The following is a 15,622-nucleotide window of genomic DNA, read 5'->3' on the forward strand; positions in this document are numbered from 1 at the left end:
GATCGAATGATTCTGAGGTTGCGTAAACGGGGCTCTGGTAGTGTGACTCAGCCCCATGTGATCCTTGCACTTGTCACTTTCTGACACTTTTCCTTGTTTCATGAGTGTAGTTCTGCCGTTCTGATCAGCAGTGGGATCTGAGGAGGTCCATCTAAAAGAATTCAGTTAAACAAGGTAGCCGGGGTGTCCCCATTCACTCTTTTCCCAGCATCCGTGATTTTTCATCAAAGCCGTCAACAGCAGGAGGGTTTCAAAGTTCATTAGATGTGATTATTCTATAATTAATTGGCATCTCCTCTTTTGCATTGTTCTCTGGCGCATGCTTTATGGAGAGGTGGCAGAATGGCTTTTTAATGAGCTTGTTACTGAGAAGTTGCTGAAGTGATTACGTGGCTATGTGTGTGGTAGGTGTGGGGTGGGGACCGACGGGTACTGCATATTTTACTCAGGACTTCTGCAGTGACTCCCAGGAATCATATCGATCTTTGGAGTGATGGGATGATTTGGAAGAGTGGGGTTTACCGAGAAAAGGCTGAGATTGGCATTTTCCTTGAAACTGGTCTTTGTTTTCTGCGTTGAGATGGAAGCTTTAGGACTGGCATCTCCTCTTGGTGTTAGCATCCTAGGAGCAATTACTGTCATTGGTGGGTTTTTAACAAGTCCCGACAGCATATTTCCTGCTGCTTGCACTGTACAAGCTGAATAGGGAAAACTCCAGAAGTATAAGCCGCAGAGCAAGAGTATTGTTGGAGAGAAGTGGGTGATGAATCTCAGCTAGAAGGTGTCCGACAAGAGTTCTGTGGGGGCTCACCACTCATCTTTCTGGTGCTCTCTGGCGGTTGGTGGACTGTGCCACCAAGGAATCATGCATTGCAGAGTTCACGGGCTGGAAAAGCAGAAAAGCCTGGGTTCTAGCTTCCATCCTGCCACTAACTAGCTCTGTGACCTTGAGTGTGCCCCTTTACCTCACTGGGCCTCATTGCCCACACCTGTCATGTAATCTGGCTCTTAAAGCCCCTTTCAGCTCTACTGTTCTGGGTTCTGTGAAGTGTCTTTGCTCAGGACAGGAGAACTTCCCTGCTGTAGGGATTTGTAATGTGACTAGAAGAAATGACCGTTTTGAGCCACAAAGTTCTTCCCACGGGAGGGTGAGCATTGACATTGCTTCCTCTCAGCACGGGACTCAGGCACGCGCTTCTCTTACCCTGAACTTCATTTCCCTCGTGGCTCTTGCTCGGTTCATGGGAAGGTTTCCTAAGACAACTCTCGAGCCCTGTGGTTCAGGTGCAGAGTCCCACTCATGGTTTCCCATCAGAGTTGGCCTTCAAGTTCTCCACTGCACACACACCAAGGCTAATGTTTCCTATTGTCAGCATTATTTTTCTGTGGTATTGTCCTCAAGGTCATTTCTTTCTCAATTCCACAAGTCAAGTAATGACAAGACATTCCAGTGTTCCTTTCTGCAGTCACGCCTCGCCTCCCGCTCCCCCTAGGAAAGCAGAGAAAGCAGGATGAGGCGAGAACGTTGAGTTTCATTAGGGGTATAGAATTCATGGTGATGGACACATTTCGGAATTATTGACACCAAGACAGGCCATGTCCTGTCTAGTATGGTGGCTGGACAGCTCTGGGGAAGCAGAGATTCCTTTCTGGGGGGTGGGAGGGGAGTTCAGAGCATTTTCTTCTTTTTCTTATCCCTTCTTCCCAACAGATGTGTCATGTCAGAAAGATCACTTTTTGGGGTGATGTGTTATTTGGTGCTTTGTTTGAGGGGACTTGTGTACTCAGTGATTATCAAGGTGGAGCTCGTTATGTTCCCCAGCACGTCTCAGCACTTTACATCTGGGGGGCTGAAGCGGAAAGACTCCTCCCCGAGGGGAAGGCACTCAGGCCCCCTGCGTTGCTGGGAAGGCAGCACTGTGGTGTGACTGGGAGCGGGGCTTTGTGGTTAGGTTAGTTAGGTGGACTTGGGTTCGAGCTTTGGCTCTACCGCCTCCTGGGTTTGTGACCTGCGTGAGTTGTTTCTCCTTACGCAGCCCCATCTTCCTCATCTGTAAAGCAGGGACAATCGTGTTTACCTCCTAGGTTGTTTCAAACATTAAATGAGAAACTCTATGCAAAATACTTATAAGAACTTATTAAAAGATAGCAGTAGGATTCATTGTAGTTATTACTATTGCTGTAAATATTGAGCAGTGATGTTTTCATGGGAAACCACCCCCAGCTTCCAGCTCTATATAAACTAGCAATAAGCCACTTAGCCGAAGTTAAATACCAGCAAAAAGCAAGAAGCCCTCCGTCCTCACTCCTGCACTTCCAGTGTGCGGGTGACGATGCTCACCGACACCAGTTGTGGAGGCTGAGACTGGACATGCAGGCTTTGGCCTTTGAAGCCGACACGAATGTAGACCAGAGCTTTTCTCAGACAACACAGGAAGCAGCCGCCTTGCATCCTCAGAGACAAGCATGGAGGGGAAAGTATGTGCTTATAAAAAAGAGAAACAGACAGGAGGGACGCAGAGATGGGAATGAAGGATGGAAGGAGGGAATATGAATTAATTTGGATTAAATGGATGAGAATCAGAAGTATTTATTTGGAATTGGTGTGAATGGGGCACATGGGGAACTGAAAACAAAGGTGATAATTTATGTGGTGTGGATGAACTAAGAATAATGAAAGCAGCATGAAAGATGGAACCAAATTAAGTGCAGACATATCAAGGAAATGGACTGGTAAAAGCTTGAGGGCAAAGGTGTATGGTGATGGGAATTCGAGATGAGTCTGCTGATAAACGTGAGTGAACGGGGAGAGCTGCTGAGGAATGCTGAAATAAAATGTTAAAAAATGGGTTCTGGTTGGACTCAAGCAAGCTATTTTAACACAAGGCTCACTTTAATTCAGTGAAAATACTTCTGTATTTTTCAGTTAGGAAGTGTTTGGGGACAGAAATAAAAAAAAGGATGAGAAAACCATCCAGGAGAAATATTGGCATTTTGTTCTCTAGAGTTGTATATATGCTCTCTCTTCTGTGTGTTGATATGTTGAAAAGGAGACAGTTGCAAAAATGAAGTCAAGTCCAATGTGCAAGTCTTTGTGCACAAGAAAGACAGTACTTTGTTGGCAAGGTGAGATTGGAGGAGTTTTTAAAGTGTTCTTCACTCAGTCTTTATATAGACAGGATTTAGAATTTACTGAGCTGGAAAAGGTATGCTCCCCCCACTCCACCCCCTTGGGCTGTTCTTTGAGGATGCTGAATCCTTTCAACTTTTTGCTCTGGAGGATGTTAGGCAATGAGGTGTTTTTTTTTTTTTTCCCAGGTAGCAGATGTTCAAGTTGGTAGCTAGGGCACAAATACTGGTTTGCCCAAGGAGGTGAAGGTGTGGATGGGGGAGCCAGGGGGCGGGGGCGGTGGAAGAAAGATGAGGCCAGGCCTGGGACAAAGGGAATATTGTGAAGCAGCAGAATCTCAGTGAAAGGAGGCAGATAACAATGGACATATGGTTTCTTCATCGGGAAGAGCCCTTAGTGCCGGCACGAGGGGAAAGTGTCCTTCAGCAGCTGAGCCGTCCGCCGCGGGCCTTTCTCTGCCCCTCTCTTTCTGCTCTCTGTAGAATGTGTTTTTCTTTCTCGGTGATTCAACCATTATGATCATCTTCTTGGACTCAGCTAAATCATTCTGATATTTTGATGCAGGAGAAACCTTTACTTTCATTTTTCTAAAAGTCAATGTATTATGCTCATTTTTTAGCAAAAATCAATTTGTTAAAATGTTAGTAGATGCTGTGCAAAAAAAAAAAAGGTTCTTTTTCACATTTCTTCTTGATCACATCTCAGATGAATAAAAAGCAAAACGCCTGTGATTGAAATGATGCTTTGTGTTAAATGAGCAGACTTTTCTAGTATGGAAATTCATATAAAAGCATGTTCACATTTATACTAATAAGAGTGAGTCATGTTAGTACAGTCAGGACAAAGGGCGGCAGTGAAATCGTTGGTGGCTCTGGTCATGGAGGAAGGAGGAAAGAGGCCGTGGTCTCACCCGTGCTCATTGGAAGGTTCTCTCTGGGGACTGGGGTTACTTCACTCTCACCCATGGGTGGTGGTGAGAACATTATAGATCGTGCGATGAAGGATGAAAAGGGTATTTTCAGATGGGAAGGTAATCTAAGCGTGCAATTAGCATTTTATATCTGCTTTGGGGCAGGTCATAATCGATCAAGATGGGGCACAATCTCTTAAGTTTAATTAGGGTTTATGGAAATGGTTTGTTTTTAAATGAAAAGGTGGCCCAATATATTACAAACAAAAAGGTGGGTGTTGTGTTTCAGAGGCAAACAAAAGTGGTTATTTTATACATGTAATGAAAGTTCTTCAAAGTTTGAAATATATTTCTTTAACTTACTCAACAAATAGTATAAAGCACTTGCTGTGCATTTTTGAAGTCCTCTACAAATACTAATCCTTTTAACTCTTGTGTTAATATAATGACATAGGTTCTCCTTCTATTTCATAAATGAGGACAGTGAGGCGCAGACAGGTCAAGCCACTTGTCCAGTTTCACATGGTCCCTGAGTGGCTGGGCCAGGACTCGAACAAAACACTGTTGCTCCAGTCCAAGCTCTTTTATGCTAACTAATGAGAGGAAAAGAAGTCAAACAGATATTTTTCTTAATAACCGATTATTAAGAGGAAATGAGAAACATATACTTTAAATACAAATTGACAATGAGAACTACTCTAAGTGTCTCCTAAATAGATAAAAGGTGGGAGGGTCTTTAAAGCAAAGTGCCTCATCAAGTGACCAAGACCCAGAACAAGGAAATTGCAAAGGGATGGTCTTCCGTTTCCAAGCCCATTATTGTTACTAATATAGCTACTATTATTGTGGTCATTACTATTAAACCGTTTTTTAAACCTAAGTGTTAAAGAGAGACTTTCTTGTAACAGTCCCAGTGGACTCATTTGAGTGCCAAATGCTAACACTCTGTACCTATGAAATAAGAAGGGTGAATGTTATCACATGTAGAGGAAACTGAGGATCAAAAATCTGAAAATGTCTCAGCCCAGGTTATACAACCTGCCGTGGGCAGAATCAAAACTCGACTGATATCTCCTGTCCCCTGGGCTTGAATCTTATTTGATAGATCACCTTGCATCTTATTTACTTTGTCATTCAGTCATTCCATAAACAGGTATCAAGTGCCCGTAGCTGTCAGGCACTGTGCCACGGGGGCCAGCAGAGGAGGGGGGAAAGGCAGCTTAGAGAATGGGGGCACTTAAGGCTCGTTAACTGCGAGTGGGGGCTCCTGTCGGTGGTCAGCAGCAGCACGGATGGTTCCGAGATAAGTCCCCTTTCTCTTTCTGGACAGGGTGTTTATTGATTCTGTGCATGTTTTTAAACGATGCCAATGTGATAATACACTAATGTATATAAATGGAAGCCCTAATTCAAGGTCAGGCATATCAGCAGGACACAATTGAATACCTCAGTCTAGAACTCTAGGGGGCCCATCGACCACTTTCAACCTCCTTGGTGCCATAGATAAGAATTCTTTGATTTTGTACAATAGCAACTGAAATAGGGCAATTTTAAGACATTAAAGGGCCTTTAATATTCTGAGACACAAGGCTGCTGATGTTTATCCATGTGTTGAGGCAGAAACTCATTAAACCCCGATTATGGGATAGAAACTAGAATAAGGGTTAACTGTTCAGTTCACGAGGTGGAGAGAGTTTAATAGGAGTGTTTGATATCTTGGGTTTAGCATATTCAAGATTTAAGAGGAAGAGTTTGTTAAAGGGAGTGTGAATGAGGTGGTGGGAAACGATGGGAGAATTTTATGGTTCAGGAAATCTTCAAGTTTCACCACATGGTAATTTAGCAATATGCTGGCTCTTCACATTTATGAAGATAAATTTAGGCAAACATATATTGGGCAGAATATCTTACACTCAGCATATACACAGCGAGCACATTTATTTTATCATAATATGGTAATAAATGTGGGCTTTGTGAGATGCCTATTCCGGATGTCCTTTTAAGGGATAATTAGTAGCCACACAGTAAATAAACATGTTAAAGTAAGAATGGAGGACAAAGTAAGAACAAGAAATGAATACATATTTCATCATACACTATTTATTGAAAACCTGCCATACGAGACACTGTTCCTTCCCCGTCTCTGAAGACCTTGCTTTTTGATGGAAAAGCCTGAAATATATTTTTCATAAAGTCATTACATTTGGAAACTGATCTCAAAAGAGGATAGAGGATGGATTGAGGGTGGGAGGAAGGAAGGAAGGAAGAGAATCGAGAAATCTCATTTCAGAAAAGGCAGTGGAAGTAATAGAATTGTAGAAATTTGAGGATTTAAAGGTTGGGCCATCTCTGTTTGATAGAGAGGAGGATTGTGAGATGTCTGGACAATTGAAGGAATGACATTGGGAAGACCAAGTATGAACTTGAAAGAAAACGGTTCCCTTTAGTAAGTAGGTAATGTACAGACGCGTTTCTGTTATAATAAGAATGTGAATGACAAGGATGATCACAGCCATCCTGTATATATGGGGAGATGTGAGGAAAGTTCAATGGAGCTTTGTAAAGAGTGCAGGTACGATGGTATAAAAATTCGTCGGTGGTAGGCAATATTTCCCTTATGTCTCCAGAAGTTGAAATAGTAATTGAGTAGTTCTGTTTGAATGAGAAAAAAAGAGTGTAAGAAAGTCATGTGTAAAAATAAAAGCAAAAACAAAACCCCCCAAACCTCTTTTTAAACACTGGGACAATTCTCTTTAAAAGATTCGTTAAAATATAAGGAGAGAAAAAATATTTGTAAAGTAGTGTGTTTTTCTTTGAAAAAAAAACATCCAGTTTGAATATAGTAGAAATTCCAGCTAAAACCTTGAAAATGGATCATGAGAAAACACACTTTTCATGTAGAGAGGTTAGTTCTGATAAGCGAATGGAACTCATTGGGAATCCCACTCACCATGGCCCATTCGTAATGGGACTCAAAGCTCTGCCAGGCTACTCGGGTACCGACAGAGAGAGACTGGGTCTCTCCAACCGGGCAGTTTCGATCTGTCCCCACCCTAGCAGAGATGAAGTGGATTGCTCTGGGCAAACCTGTTTCTGGCATCTCAGTGTCTTCCTCCCTCGTGCCCCACCTTACACCGGGTGCTTTTCTGCGCCGAGTCACTTCCTGCCTCCTTTACATCAGAAGGGATCTGGTAGCCATACACAGGATTGGTAGAGTACACGTCCATCAACCATTGCAAAACACTGAAATCTTTCATTATTATTTTTTTAATGTTCAGTTGTGGGGAACTGTTCATGGAATTTCAGGAATCCGCAAGCAAGTAGGGAGACAAGCTGGGGGTGTGTTGGAAGCTAGAGCAGCATTCCCTACCTCCACTCCCGCCCTGTTCCCCTCCCCTGCTGCAGGGTGTTCTACATTTTTTAAGAGCACCTTCGGTCAAACACTTAAAAAACTGATGTATTGTCATGGCAGCTGTGAGGCTAAATGTTAGTAGAAGCAAGACCATTCACAGCAATCGTAAGTTAGTGACTTTTGAATGTGCTGGTTATTTGGCTAACCGGTGATGGCGTCGTTCCCCATTCCTGCCGCATTCCCGTGTTCAGTCGCCAGTGTGAAGACGTGACTAGCGTGTATAATGGAGGTCAAGCTACTTAAATTATTTAAGAGTGCCTGTAGTCAGGATACGTTTTTCCTGGTCTGTCACATGTTTCTGTTCACCCTACCTTCTTCTATATCTTTTGTGCTTATTGACTTGGGGACTGACCAGGATTGGACCTCTTAACGCTTTTAGAAATGGAAGACCGCCCTGGCTGGCGTAGCTCAGTGGACTGAGCGCGGGCTGCGAACCAAAGCACCGCAGGTTCGATTCCTAGTCAGGGCACATGCCTGGGTTGCAGGCCATAGCCCCTAGCAACCACACATTGATGTTTCTCTCTCTCTCTCTTTTTCCCTCCCTTCCCTCTCTAAAAATAAATAAAAAATAAATAAAATCTTTAAAAAAAGAAGAAAAAAAGAAATGAGAGACCAGGATGCCCCATTGCCAGTTCCTTATGGAACCTAGGGCCAGCTTTGTCCCAAACCAGGCCTACGTGGCTGACACCCTTCCTTTTGGGACTATACATGTTTTCCTTCAAAGGTTATGAATTTTAAATTTGAAGTAAATTTATATTATAGACCACTCATCTGGTATCCTAAAATATAACTGAGGTTTTTTTGTTGTTGTCATTTCTACCTTCAGAGCGTATCCTCTTCCCATTACTAGAACTGACATTTAATTTATGGAATTCAGCCACATAAAACAGTACTTTACATAGGATTTTCAGGCAGCCAATGTAAAATTTTTAAGAATCCCAAGTTTGTTGGAATGGCATAGTTTCAGCCGCTTCACTTGGTGAGCAAAAGTTGATGAAAAGCTGTCAGTCCTTTTGTTGGGAGCAGGAAGCCGGAAGCCACCCTCTGCTGAGAAAGTTCTTTTCCTCCATGGTAGAGTGTCGCCCAGTCAGGTGTGTTACAGTGTGTGATGTCTTTCTCTAGAGCAGCGATTTTCAACCCGTGTGCTGCAAGAATTATTAAAACATTCAATACCTGACTATTTAGTCAGGGGCACTGACCTCTTTTCCCTTAGACTGTCAAATTAAAAAAATGACAACAGCCAACACAACAATAGTTGTCTGGTATGGATGAATAAAAATCATACCTGTTTTTTTGCCAGATCAGCAAAATATATATTTTTTTGGCATGCTGCAGAATTTTAGTAATTAATTTATATATGTCATGAGATGAAAAGTTTGAAATTGGTGCTCTAGAGCCTTTGCTGTTTTTGCAAGAAGGCAGTTTTGTGAGAAGGACTAGAGATTGTTCCAGTACTAAAGCCAGTTTGGTGAGACAGGTTCTAGGGGGTCTCAGGTAGAATGATATAATCTGTACCCTGATGAATAGAACCCAAGAAGAAGGTTGAGCCTGGTATGTATTTTAGTATATACAAGAGTGGCAAGATACAGTAGGAAATATTTTAGGATAGCTGTGCAGCAGTCCTGTTTAAAGTTGTCTGTCTTAATTTTGCGTGTGTATGTGATTTAATCTTGCCTCACTGGAATTCACTAGTGTGATTACAAACTTCTAGTACGATGTTTGAATCACCTGTACTCAACTCCTGCTGTAGAAAGGAAATTATGATTCTTCATATTGAATCCTCAATTGGTCATGAGCCTATTGAAACAAGTATTGGTGTTTTAAAAGGAGCAACAAAAGGTACATCTTCCTTCTCTGGTATTGGTAATAAGACATTTTATGTTCCTTGTGTTCAGCAGGGAGTGTCAGAAAATCAATATGAATAAATTCAAGTACACAGGATTCAGCCTATTCGAAAATGCAGTGAACAGCAAAATGACAGTATGCATTATTAATTTTTTTTTGCCTCACCCACATGTAAATTCTAGCATGTAGAAAAGTTACCATAGACTACTTAGAAATTTAGGCAGAAAGCAGTCTGCCGGCTTTTTTGTTTTTTGTGTGGGTTTTTTTTTTCATTCTTTGTTGTTGTTTAGTGTCTCCAAGCTTACAACTAATCTGAATTTGGAACTAAATACTGTCATTACAGAAGATTTTTTTTCTGAGTTCTTCCAATTTCTCTGGGGACAAAATAATGGCCGCTTGAAGCAGTGGAGAAACAGTAATTAGGGCAAATAGTAATACTGTGCATGATTGAGGAAAATGTGAGGAAGGGAGGGAGAAATGCAACAGACAGACTTGTACAGCCTGTTACTAGGAAACCACATCAGCATTAAATACAGTGTGCTAATTGGCTATCCTGTTTCTGCCTGGGTACCAGCCTGGGCCTGCTACACAGCTGTTTCTGCTCTTTCTGGTTGCTAGGTAACTGCATCATTTCCCCCTCCCCTTTGTGTTCTGGAGGCTAATTGGCTACTTCTGCTTCTGGTGTTGCTGCTGGGTACCAGTCTGGGCCTGCTGCTCTGCTGTTTTCCAGAGGGATTTAATGGGGGGGAGGGGAAGGAAAAGGGAAGGAAAGATATGCTGGCAATTAATGGAGCATAAGTGCAAATTCTACACAATGTCTGGCACCTGCGTCCCCTCATCCTGCTTTCTCAACTAAATCTTTCAGCTATGAAAACACATTAGAATCTTGGAAGTGTCTTTTCTCTGCGTACCTTTTGAATATGGCTCAAAAGAAACAAGGCATTTGAAGACTTATTACTTAAATGGTGGATTTGGTCTTCTTAAGAAGGAACTCGAAAATTATTACACATCTAAATTTGATATGGGCATGACAGAATTTGTACAGACATTAAAATTATTAACTTATTAACAAGACAGCATTTTAACATATTAAGAATAGTGCCACTTTATCTCTTAAATGGTCCAAATTCCTTTGTAGCCATTCTTCTTGATATCAGACAAGTTTAAAGTAAGAAATAAAATGGACTGAAAGTGATTATGAGATTTTCCCAAATGTCGTATTCATTTAGAAGGAGCAAGGGGAAGCTCCTAGGCCCATGAATTTGCATTATAGATTTCATTCCAGCCGTGCGCACAGCATACGTCTCAAGTACGTTCTGGTGATACATTGTACTTACGTAGAAATAATGCATGTTTTGCACACCTCATTTTCTTTCCTTATAGAAACAAATGTGGCACAAAATACATCTAAAACCAGTTCTGTGATTTAAACAAGCGTAATTACTTTCCATATAGTTGTATCTCCTATTTAAGTAGAGGTTTCCATTTCATCAATATTGACATTTTCACTGAAAGCGTAGGGAGAAAGATTCTTTAGAAGTGAAGTGATGCTTCAAGAGGGTTTCACTTTAAATAGTTGAGAAATGTATGTAAATTGGGGCTCCTTAAAGAGGCGACTCCATCCCCCTGGGAACGAGCTGTTTTATTGAGAAAACTCAGAGCATGTTGTATGACTACGCACAGCAATGGTGCACAAAGGCAACTCTTACTTGACGCTAATGGCTGGTTCCGGTTTCCCCTACTGATGAGACCTACCATCCTCGGCGGAACGTGAAGCAGGAGGACCTCCATTCTGAGCAGTAGGCCCTGCCACTCTAAGACCAGATCAGCCTCTGTGGAATCATTGCTGCTCCAAGTATTCTTAAAACAGATCAAAGGCCTCAGATGAGGCTGGGATGATGGAGAGAATATTGCAGTGTTCCATAGATCTTAAGGAAACCAGCTAGCTGGTAACGATCAAATTGCAAAAGGAAACCTTATTATCAGAGGATAACTATGGAGCAGATATAGTCCTGTATCTGCTATTTTTATCGAGAGGACTCGTTGTTAATCACTCAGAAGTATTGGTTTATTAAAAGACTTAGCCATTTAGTTATGAGGAGCTATCATAACTCAGAACATTCCCTTCATTGCTTGACAAGTTTTATATTGTCTTTGGGAGGAGCTGGTTTTGATTGTTTCGGTGTTTAGTCTTTGTTAGTGGCAGATTGTCAGAATAACAGTTTTCCCTGTGTTATTACGGACTGTCCCTTGCTGACTGAAGCAGCACCTGGGGTGAAAAGTCCAGAGAAGTCCCTGGTGTCTGTGTTGCCCACCACTTTTCAACCGTCCCTCGGCTGTGGTTATGTGCCTGCATTCTGGCTCCGGTAGGACCTGGGGAACTCAGGGCAGGGGTCTTTGAAAAGGCTGAAGCAGTCATGGTTAGCCTCAGCGGTGAATGACACTGGTACCCACTCCTGAGCTTCCTCTCTTTCTGCGTTCCTGGGTGGGCATATCTCTGCTCTTTAGACGTCTCCATGTTTAGAGAGATAGTGGGAGCGCAGGCACACTTTGAGGCTTGAGGGAAGGAGATACTCATCGAGCTGCTTCAACATTAAGATTCACCTTTGTGGCAGAAACCTGCTTTGCTAATTCTTCTCTCCACACAAAGCAACCATCTCTTGCATGAGGTGGAGCAGTTGACAAAGCTGGGGAAGAGATATCTGGTGTCTGCTGGCTGCCCAGCAGGTATGCCTTTGTGCAAACCAGACAAAGGTGCCTCTTCTGCGGGCAGCAGTGGCCTTGGATTCGGCCCCTCAGCCCTTAGGTGGGACGCCCTGCGCTCACCCCTCATGGGGCTGCCTGCTTGCCCCAGGAGCTGACCCACGTCCTTGGGCCTTTCTGACCCTTCCGGAACTTGTGAGGCTGATGAGGTTCCGGCAGGAACATGAAAGTCACACAAATGGTCGAGGCAGGTATTGAGGCCTTCTCTCAATGACTAAAGAGGCCAATCTGTGCGAGGGGAAAGCTTTTAGCCCCACCGATCTCCCCAGAGGTGAGATCATTAGTTGCCTAATGCAGCAAATCTCAACCTGGGCCGATTTTGCCCCTTGGAGACATTTGCCGATGTCTGGAGACATTTTTGGGTTGTCACATCTTGGGGGAGGGCGGAGTTTGCTACTGGCATCTGGTAAGTGGAGGGCTGGGATGCTGTTAACATCCGACAGCGCGCAGGCCAGCCCCCACCACAGTCCTCGGCCGCAAATGTCAGCGGTGCGGAGGTGGAGGAACGCTGGCCCAGCGCAGCCTTGGCTGCCCTCCACGTTTTCTCTTTGGGTTACGCTGCACCGCCAGCAAAATCCACCCTCGCTCTTTTAAGAACCCCGAACAGGTCTTGCCTTCCTTCTTATGATCTTTTCAAAATTGACTAAATATAAAAATTGCGTAATCTATTACTTCTGTCGGGACTTAGAATCCCCCGTGATGAGAGGGCAGTCTCCCCACCTCTGCCAGCGGCTCCGCTTTCTAGATGCAAGACAGTGCGGCTGGTCACCGGCCCATGTACTCCCCCCTTGGCCCATGTACTCCCCCCTCGGCCCATGTACTCCCTCCTCAGCCCATGTACCCCCCCCCCCTCGGCGTAGGCTCCTGACCTGTGCCACTGAGACATTCTGCTGAGGCAGGGGTTTGGATCCCAGGAGCTGCCAGGCTGGTAAGTGAGAGGGAGGCTTTTAGCCAGGAAATGGGCCCAGCTGACCAGACACTAACGATCATTTCCTACCTGTCCTCTCCTGGACAGCAACCTCCCCGAATAAGAACAGTTGTTTCCTATCAGAAAGGAGGTTGACTCTTAGGGCAGAAATAAGACTGAGGATAAGTGTTTTCAGGCAGAAAATAGAACTTTTATTGGGAAAACTGGATTGAAGTATGTGGCACTTCAGTGCACTTCCTTTCATTCACTATTCTGGTTCCAGGGAGAAAGGCAATCTCTCAGGTAAAAGGATTTAAATGGCATCCTCTAATGGACGCGTACTTTATGCTTGCATTTGTCAGGAGATGTGAATTATGCATTGGCCCTTTCAGCCACATTCACATGCATAGAAAATAACATTGTCAGACATGTCATCCCCAGATACAATGGACAATATGCTATTATAATTGTGGGGCATTGTCCTAGCTGTTTGGAGATAATACTGCTGACATTATTCTTCTCATACATGTCAGTGTGGCTGTAGGGAGTACGTGACATCTGTGTCTTTCACACAGATTAGCTTATCCCCTACCGCTTGGAAAGGTTGCGATTAGTGAGCTGGCCTCCTGGGGTCATGGTAAGTGCCCTGTTTTGGATCCCAGTTGTTGTCGGACCTTAGTTTGAGGTCCTATAGGGAATTAGTAATGTCGATCTTGATGACCGGGCGTGGCGAAGGTTGTTTCGTCAGCTCCCCCAGAGCAGATGTGCTAAAGAAAGGGTAGGCTGAGGCACTCCTACTCAGATCGGCTTTGGGAAGGAGAAGCAATTGAGTATCAGGCCTGGAATGGGTGCCTCCACATGATGGCTTTATGCAAGTAAGCAAGCAGTGACAACACCACCTCTACTGCCCTGTATAGCTTACCAGCTGCTTTCACGTCTCTCATTTCGTTTAGCCCCCACCTACCTATGTGGAAAAAAAAATATTCTCATTATTCCCATTTTACAGGTGAGAAAACTGAGGCTCAGAATGATTCCCCCCCAAGGTTTCTCTGCCAAACGGTAGAGCCTACCCCATTCAACAGAATTTCCTTTAGAAATCAGCTGTTTTTTAGGGGTGGGGGGCAGTGCTAAGTTAAAACAGGATAGAACTGAACTTAGCTGTATTTGTGGTTCAGCAGAATAAATTGCTTAATATTTGCCATCCTACTTATTTCACACATATGCTAAGTAACGTGTGAGTTATTACTTGTCCAATGTGACAACAAATTCAGAATAGCTAAGAAAATGGAATGACTGTCATATATATATTCTGTTTTGATTGAACTTAAGAATCCTTGGTCTTAGTTGATTTTTTTTTCTATTTTAAGAATGCAAGCTAGTTTTGAAGATGCAAACAAATGCAAGGTATTGATTCTCAGAATGATATCGCATTACCAGTGAACTGCATAGTTTAGAATGTTTTTGGAGAGAAATTATAAAGGGCAACTTCTCTTTGGAGTCCTCTTTTGTCACTCAGCTGGAAAACCCACACGGAGGTGCCTTAGAGAAGTAGTTGGGGGAAGCTGTGGGCAGGTGGATGTTGGTGTGTGAGTCGCACATTGTTGTCTTAGGCAAATCAGAGTTTTTCTAGGGGACTTGGAACAAATCACTTGTAATTCTATTTTCATTCATATGATAAACGTGTAGTTGAAGAGAGTCCTGTTTTATCCCCCCTTTTGTCTCACTTATATGGATGTGCTAAATGTCTTCAGAGAAAAACACTTGCCTGAAACCCGAATCACAAATCCCCGTGCGAGCAGAGGCCCCAGACTCAGGGGAAGACGCGGCTGCCGTGTGCAGCCCTCGCTGCTCCGTGCTCACACGAGCCTGTGGCGAGGAGCCGCTCTCTGACTAACGTTCTGCCTGCGGGATCGACAGGAACCTCCCAGCCATGGGCGTTTGCATCCTCTTCCAGAGATCCGAGGGCAGGAAAGATGTTAACGCCAAAAGACAAATTCCTGGAAGGTACAAGGAATAACACACATGACTGCTAAGGGCTCTGCTTTTCGGAGGCTTGTTTGCCTCCCAACAGCAGATTGGTTTCTTTGTCCAATCTTGCGTTCCTGTGCATCTTTGTATTTTCAGATTTACTTCCCCCTTTTATTTATTCTACCTGCCAAAGGAATGATGGTAATAAGCCGTTGTGACTGGTAGGACCCCACTCCCATTTCATATTCTCCTTTCTCTTGCTTAGGATTTGCCACTAAGCATTTAGAGAGCTTTCCAACCCACCTGTGTGTCTTTTGCCCCCTCCCACAGGCAGACCTTGAAGTTTCTCTGTGGTTTTCCTTGGCGTCCATCTTCTCCATAGAGAATGGTTAATAAGCAAAGGCAGGGACTGGAAAGAATCCTTGCAGCTAAAGGAAACCTTTCATACATCTCTCCCACTGCTGTCATCGCGTGAGCTGGGAGGACCATAGGCACAAAGCTTATGGGATCAATTACCACGAGCTCACTGTTAAACATTTTTTTAATCTGTTGTGAGAAGAATAAAGCAATAATTAAAATTAACTGAGCAGCTTTTGCTCTATTGAGGCGTTAAATCTTTGTGTAAACACAATCACATTGTGCAAACAGAGTTCTTTTCAGTTGGCTGATTTAGACAGTGAAACCACT

The 15,622-nt window shown here is 43.5% G+C and overlaps 1 protein-coding gene across 2 annotated transcripts in view; it reads left to right on the forward strand.

Annotated features, from left to right (window-relative positions):
- KLF7 (Kruppel like factor 7) overlaps positions 1-15,622 on the forward strand; it is an 84,018-nt gene that overhangs the window by 40,877 nt on the left and 27,519 nt on the right. The window lies entirely within an intron of this gene.

This window comes from Phyllostomus hastatus, unplaced genomic scaffold (genome assembly GCF_019186645.2).
Source record: "Phyllostomus hastatus isolate PE091 unplaced genomic scaffold, TTU_PhHast_1.1 phas_contig_137, whole genome shotgun sequence".
Lineage (NCBI taxonomy): Eukaryota > Metazoa > Chordata > Mammalia > Chiroptera > Phyllostomidae > Phyllostomus > Phyllostomus hastatus.